We start from the raw sequence: 6,428 nt of genomic DNA, 5'->3' as shown, positions 1-6,428 counted from the left end.
AGCTACTCGAGAGCAGCCCAGCCTCCAGCTCTGAGCCCTAGCTTACACTCTCCCTCACTGAGCAAGCTCACAAGGCCTCCAGCCCCCACCTCGACCCCAAAGCATGTTTCATGCAGAGTCTTCACCCTCAAGCTCAGCCATGCTCAGCTCACCGAGTACTGACAGAATCCTCTCCGTTTCTGCTGGCTCTACCTAGGACTAGAGCAGCCTGTGGGTGACCTTTGATGGAGCACCTCTTACCCTCTGACCTCCCTCCCGCTCTCCATCCTTCCCCTGGGCTCTGACTGCACCAGTTCTCCAGTTGTGTGAATGTGTGTGTGTGCATGCGTGTCTCACCCACCCACTCCAAGTACCCAAAGTAGTCCCCATTCACTCGAGGCTACAGTTCAGACCTTGCTGAATTAAACTGCCACTTTGTCTTCTGCTTGGCATCTCCCGATTGCCCACTGTTCTCTCTGGATGGCTGAGAGCAGGAGAGCGGTCACTGACTCCCACCCAGCAGCAGGGGGCAGCAGCAAGCTGTGAAGCCTCCCAGGCCCAGGTGACTTCCAATAAAAATGCTATTACTGTGAGCACCTGCTGGTCCGTCACACACCATCAGGACACTACTGAGAAGGGATGTCACAGCAGCCCCGAGAAGCACACGTGACTCGTGTGCCTATCTCATGCATGAGGAAACTGAGGGCCATGAGGTTAAAACAGCTCCTACAAAGTCGGAAGCTAAGGGTAGAGCCTGCATGCTGGCTTTCCGGCTAGGCGGTCTGCCTCGGAGCTTCCTCTACACCACTTGAGGTGAGGGATGGGTAGTCAGCACCATGCTCACTAAAGAGCACTAGTGTTCCTATCTAGCACCATCAAGGGAGGAAAGAAAAACTTCCAAATGAGTGGGGGCAGGCCCCTCAGGGTGTCGTGGTTGGGGTTGCAGAGCGGGGTAGTTCTGGTCTCTGTGTCTTTGCAGGTCCTGTGAGGGCAGTCCTCCTCTCTGCTGCTCCGTCATTCACTTCTCAGAGCTGAGCATCTGTTCAGTGCCCTACCCAATCTGGGCTCCTTCACAGCAACTTCAGTCCTTGCCCCACCAGCAGGGACAGACAAGCTACCAAACTCCAAGGAGGGTCTTGTTAATCCACATTGGTTAGGGCACAAAGCCAGGCAGGCATGTGCTGCAGCCAGGAATAAGGGTGCAATGTGCAAACTGGGCCCTGCTCTTTACTCCTTTGAGCACATGGATGACTCTAGACCAGTGCTTCTCAAACTTCCTTACACTAAGACCTTTTGATACAACTCCTCGGGTTGTGGTAACACCCCACACACACCCAGGCCATAAAATGACCTAGTTGCTACTTTGTAATTGTAATTTCTCCACTGTTAAGGATGGGGATATAATATCTGATATGCAGGTTTCTGATATGTGATCCCCAGAGGGGTTGTGATCCGCATGCTCTGCTCAGGGCATGTCCCCTCTCCAGTTTGTCATCAGGGGTCTCTACTTCTTGTTTCACCTGCACAAAAAGCTGCTACCACAAAGAGGCAAGGCTACTCACTGACTGCCCCCTCGTTCCCTGGGAGTCCTTCACCTGCTTCCTGTGGTGGGTGTGTCTGGGGCTGGATGGGCCACATGGGCTCTGCTGCCTATTAGGTGACAGCCATGTCCAGGAAGCTGCAGCCCCAGACACAAGGGGAGAGATCTCTCCACCCACTGGGGAGGCCAAGAGGGGCACAGCTTGCAGAGGCCTAGTGGACTTGGGCAGTCAGTCCCTCACTGGGGCTTCTGTTTACGGGGTGAGAGATGGTTTTTATTATCTCCTTCCCATTCGAGACCCTGGAGACCCCAGACCACATCACAGTGGGAATACACGGAAACACTGGGGTCAGGTTGCTGGCTTCCTGGCAGAGATGACTGAAGCTTTCAAGAGCTCTCGGGGAGGGCAGAGGAGTGCTAGGAACACACACACACACACACACACACACACACACACACACACACATACCTGCCCCCCCCCACACACACACACACACCTGCCCCACACACCACACAGTCCCCAACACCTGCTGTCAGAGGCAGCTCAAGGTGAGGCCAGAAACAAACAGCTCTAAGAACTATGCCCTCACCCCTCCACCCTTGAATGCCACACAAGCTCTATACTGTGAGCCATGCCCCTGCTGGGTTCTCTCCTCTCACTGTATCCACTCCTTAGGGTTGGAATTGTCTTCATTTTCGGAATCCACCTCAAACCAGCTAACAGTTTACAAATCAGCGATTTATCAGCGGGTCCACTGGATCAGGATGAGGTGAGGTGTGCTTGGCGTAACAGTCACACCTCTGCCACAGCAAGTGACCAAGAGTTCATTCCTAACTCTTGTTCTTACCACCATAGTTCATACTGGCACGGGGACAGAAAACTTGGTCCTCGCCTTGGGCAGAGAGAACCAGAACTGGCCAGAGCAGTCACCACCGGGGCCCACAGCACAGAAAGATGACCGGGTGGCCCTGTGATCCCAGATTAGTTCTCCATCAGAAAATTACAGAGTTCTGCTTCTGCTTGCATGTCCTCTGACCCCAGAGGGCTGGGAAGTTCTCATGCCTAGAAGGGTGGCATGTACAATGACCACTCCACTCAGGGGCCTCAGTCAGGCATGGCTCAATCCAGGAGTCCCGAGCTTTCTACCCTTCTGCTCTGCTGTGCTGTCTTTACCCCAGGCCAACTGTTCTCCTACCCCTGGCTCCCAGCAGCCCCAGGCATGGCTCCTCCTAGTCACCCTACATGTAATCCCAGAGGGAAGGATGAAACAGTCCAGGGGATTTGGAAACCGAAGCAGGAGGACCAAGATTTCAAGACTAACCTGGGCGATTTAGACTTTGACTCAAAACAGGAAAAGTAAAAGAGAGTCTAGGGACGATAGCTCAGTGATAGAGGACACACCCGGCACCTGTGAGGTCCTGGGTTCTAACCGCAGCACCACCACAGAGAAAAATTAAAACTACACAGCAGCATGGTTTGAGGGGCATCTAGTGTCTCCCAGAGCTAGTGAAGTGGCAAACACCCACATGTGTTTGCTAAAAGGTTGTCTCTTTGGTTGCTTTGGTGACAGGTCTCAGACAGGTCCAGCTCATCCTGCCCAAGGGAGAGCCCCGTCCCCTCAAAGCCAAGATGGGCAAAGCCCGGGCAAGCATTGGCCGTGCACACTTGCAGAGTGTGGTGTGAAGCCTTCTTCCTCTCAGAGCAGCTTACTGGCGACTCTAACTGGCCTTATGTGACAGGGACCTACTGCTTCAGTTGGCCGTGGCTGCTCTAGGCCCTCACTGTAACAGAGCTGCACATTGAATATCCTATTCATTTCCCAGTGTGTGACAAGCACTACCTACTTCCTAAAGCCTCCCCCTCACTTTGTGCCCTGGATGCCCAGCAGCAGCTGGCCAGCTCCTCCCAGACAGATGTCCCTCACCATCTATGTCTACAGTCATCTAGTCCTGGAGTCTGAGATCCTGGAGATAAGGCAGCTACCATCCGGGCTTTATTGAGGCTTTATTAAGCACCTGTTGTGTGTAGGGCTGAAGGTAGAACTGAGAGCAGACAGAGCAATTAGCTTTACAGGCTGCATCCGGTCAGTCAGCTCTTGTGCAGTATGTCTGTCTCTCCGTCCACCTGTTGTTCCTTCAAGCCTTTCAGCATCCTCCCACCCACTACTAGGTGCCCCAGCTCTTGCCTTCAACTTTGCATCCATGTTTGTTCATGAGAGACACCCCTTCAAAATGGAGCTGGTGAGGGCCAGGACCTCAGTTCTTCCTGCCCACACCCCAGTCAGGAGCTCTCCCTGCTGAGGGGCTGAACTAGTTTCCTGGACAGCTGCCAAGAGCACCTGCAGTCTGGGGCTCCCAGAGTACGTGAAAACCACAGCACACTTTGGTCTAAGTGTCTGGGGTGCATCGGGGTGGGGCTGTATGCACGTGCAGGAAAGAGCTGTGGGTTTTGCTGGTCTGAGCCTCTCACAGCCTGGTCCTAGACTCAGTCTCATTGTTGAAACTACCGGTATTCCAGAACTTTCTAGACCTGAGTCAGATATGGAGGACACACATGCATTTCTTTGGTGATTCTACCAACTACCTTGCCTTACAAATGAGTGCTGCTAACATCTTTCCAGTCCAGCTCTGAAGACTGGAAAGACAGATAGCTTTTCTTCTTTGAGAGGAAACTCTGCAGCTTGGAGCCCCAGCCTCTATGCAGGTTTCCCACCAGGTCTAGAGCAGGGTCAGGCTCTCTGTTGCCTCAACCCTGCCTGGTTTTGCAAATACCATACCAGATCTCAGGTGTGCTCTTGCAAAGAGAACAGACCATTCAGGAAGAGGACAAAGGAAGGGAAGAGGGAAACAGGAATGAAGGAGGGAGAAAAGAAAAAGACAACAAGGTCTATGCAATTCCAGCACCCTCGAGCTCCTACCCTGGAGCCAGGGGGGAGCTTTCCAATACCTCCCAGCACTTCTTAGCTTCCCTCACACAGCATACATACATCATGCTTGAAAGAACCACTGGATGCAAGGGAACCTCCTCTAAACCCCTAAGATAAACATGGCACTGCAGGTAAGGAGAAAAGAGGTATTGGCTACAGAACCAGAGCTGAATCTTGATGGCCTCTCTGCGTCCCCTGCCCTCTGTGGGTGTCATACAGAGGGTTCTGTAGGTACTGAACTCTGTACCCTCTCCCTGTGCCTCATAATTGATAAATATCTCTGGGTACTTAAAAGAATTCTTCTTCCTCTTCTTCTTCTTCTTCTTCTTCTTCTTCTTCTTCTTCTTCTTCTTCTTCTTCTTCTTCTTCTTCTTCTTCTTCTTTCCTTCTCCTTCTCCTTCTCCTTCTCCTTCTTTTTCTTCTTCCTCTTCCTCCTCTTCCTCCTCCTCCTCCTCCTCCTCCTCTTCTTCCTCCTCCTCCTTCCTCTTCTTCCTTCTTTTGGTTGGTTGCTTAATTTTGGGTTTGCGTTTGTTGTTGTCTTGGTAGTGGTTTAAAGTTTTTTGTTCCGAAAAAAAAAATTTAAAAAAAAAAAAAAAAAGGCTGGGGATTTAGCTCAGTGGTAGAGCGCTTACCTAGGAAGCACAAGGCCCTGGGTTCGGTCCCCAGCTCCGAAAAAAAAAAAATTAAAAAAAAAAGTTTTTTGTTAGGGTTGGGGATTTAGCTCAGTGGTAGAGCGCTTGCCTAGCAAGCACAAGGCCCTGGGTTCAGTCCCCAGCTCTGGAAAAAAAAAAAAAAAAAGGTTTTTTGTTTTGTTGTTGTTTGTTTGTTTGTTGACACAAGTTGTCCTGGAACTCACTCTGTAGACCAGATTGGCCTTGTACTCACAGAGAGATCCAGCTGTCTCTGCTTCCCAAATGCTAGGATTAGAGGTATGCGCTAACACTGCCTCAAAGGAATTTTCTTTTTAAAATTCTGGCTTTAAGTAGAAGCCAGAAAACAAACAAACAAACAAACAAACAAAAGAAAACACAACTTGGTTGTTGGGGCTGCTTCTGAGAGAGCAGACTATGTATGTCACAGCCTGGAAACCTGCTGAGTGCCCTTGGTGGGAGGATAGCCCACAGGTATCCAGGCTGGGGGTGTAGGCTGACTTTTTTATATCCTTTCACTCCAGAGCATGCACCTGGGTCCTAGGGGCCACAAAAGGCAGGAAGCTGAGTGGGGCTGCACACTGTATAAGGCTGATCCAGGGACACACATGTCATTCCTAATGTCCAGGCAAGCAAAATCAGCACAGAGTTCAGAAGTGACTTCTCCAGGCTGCATAGCCTAGAGCTGCCAGAGCTGTGGTTTACAGCTTACAACCCTAGGTTCCAACAAAAAATCTTCTCATTCCAATAGGTATTGTGGGCTCACTCCATCCCCTGCCTGAGGAGAAAAGGTAGTCAGGACCTCATAGGTCCTGGAGGTAGCCCCTGGTAGGGTAGAACTTGGTGATAACGCTGGACCAATCTCTTGACACTGAGTGTGACCACCCCACATTTCTGCAGGGGGGGAGTCAGAGGCTCCCGTCTAAGAGGCACCTGCACACGTATATACACACGTGAGCTCAGGCACACTCATACAGGCCTGACAGTGAACACTGGACATGCATAGGCATGGCTCACAAATGGATGAGTAGTACAACCAATTTCAACTTATCCCCTACTAGCGTACAAATAAATGAGACTTGGCTATGGTTACTTTGTTTGCCTTTGACAACTATTGGGGGGGGGAGGAGGCTCACTCCTAATCTACTCTTCTAACTGCTGGCCTGACTACCTCTTCAGAAGTGTATCCCTGCTGTTTCTCCTGGCCATGTGCTCACGGTCCATCTCCCCTCATGGCGACTTCCTCCTCTCCTCTCCTTCCTCCTTCTCTTCTTGGTCTTTCCTCTCTCCTTCTTCTCCACTTCCAAACAGATAACTCAAAAACCACCTACC

Source organism: Rattus norvegicus, chromosome 1, assembly GCF_036323735.1.
Source record: "Rattus norvegicus strain BN/NHsdMcwi chromosome 1, GRCr8, whole genome shotgun sequence".
Classification (NCBI taxonomy): Eukaryota; Metazoa; Chordata; class Mammalia; order Rodentia; family Muridae; genus Rattus; species Rattus norvegicus.
Note: the sequence above shows the minus strand (reverse complement) of the source record.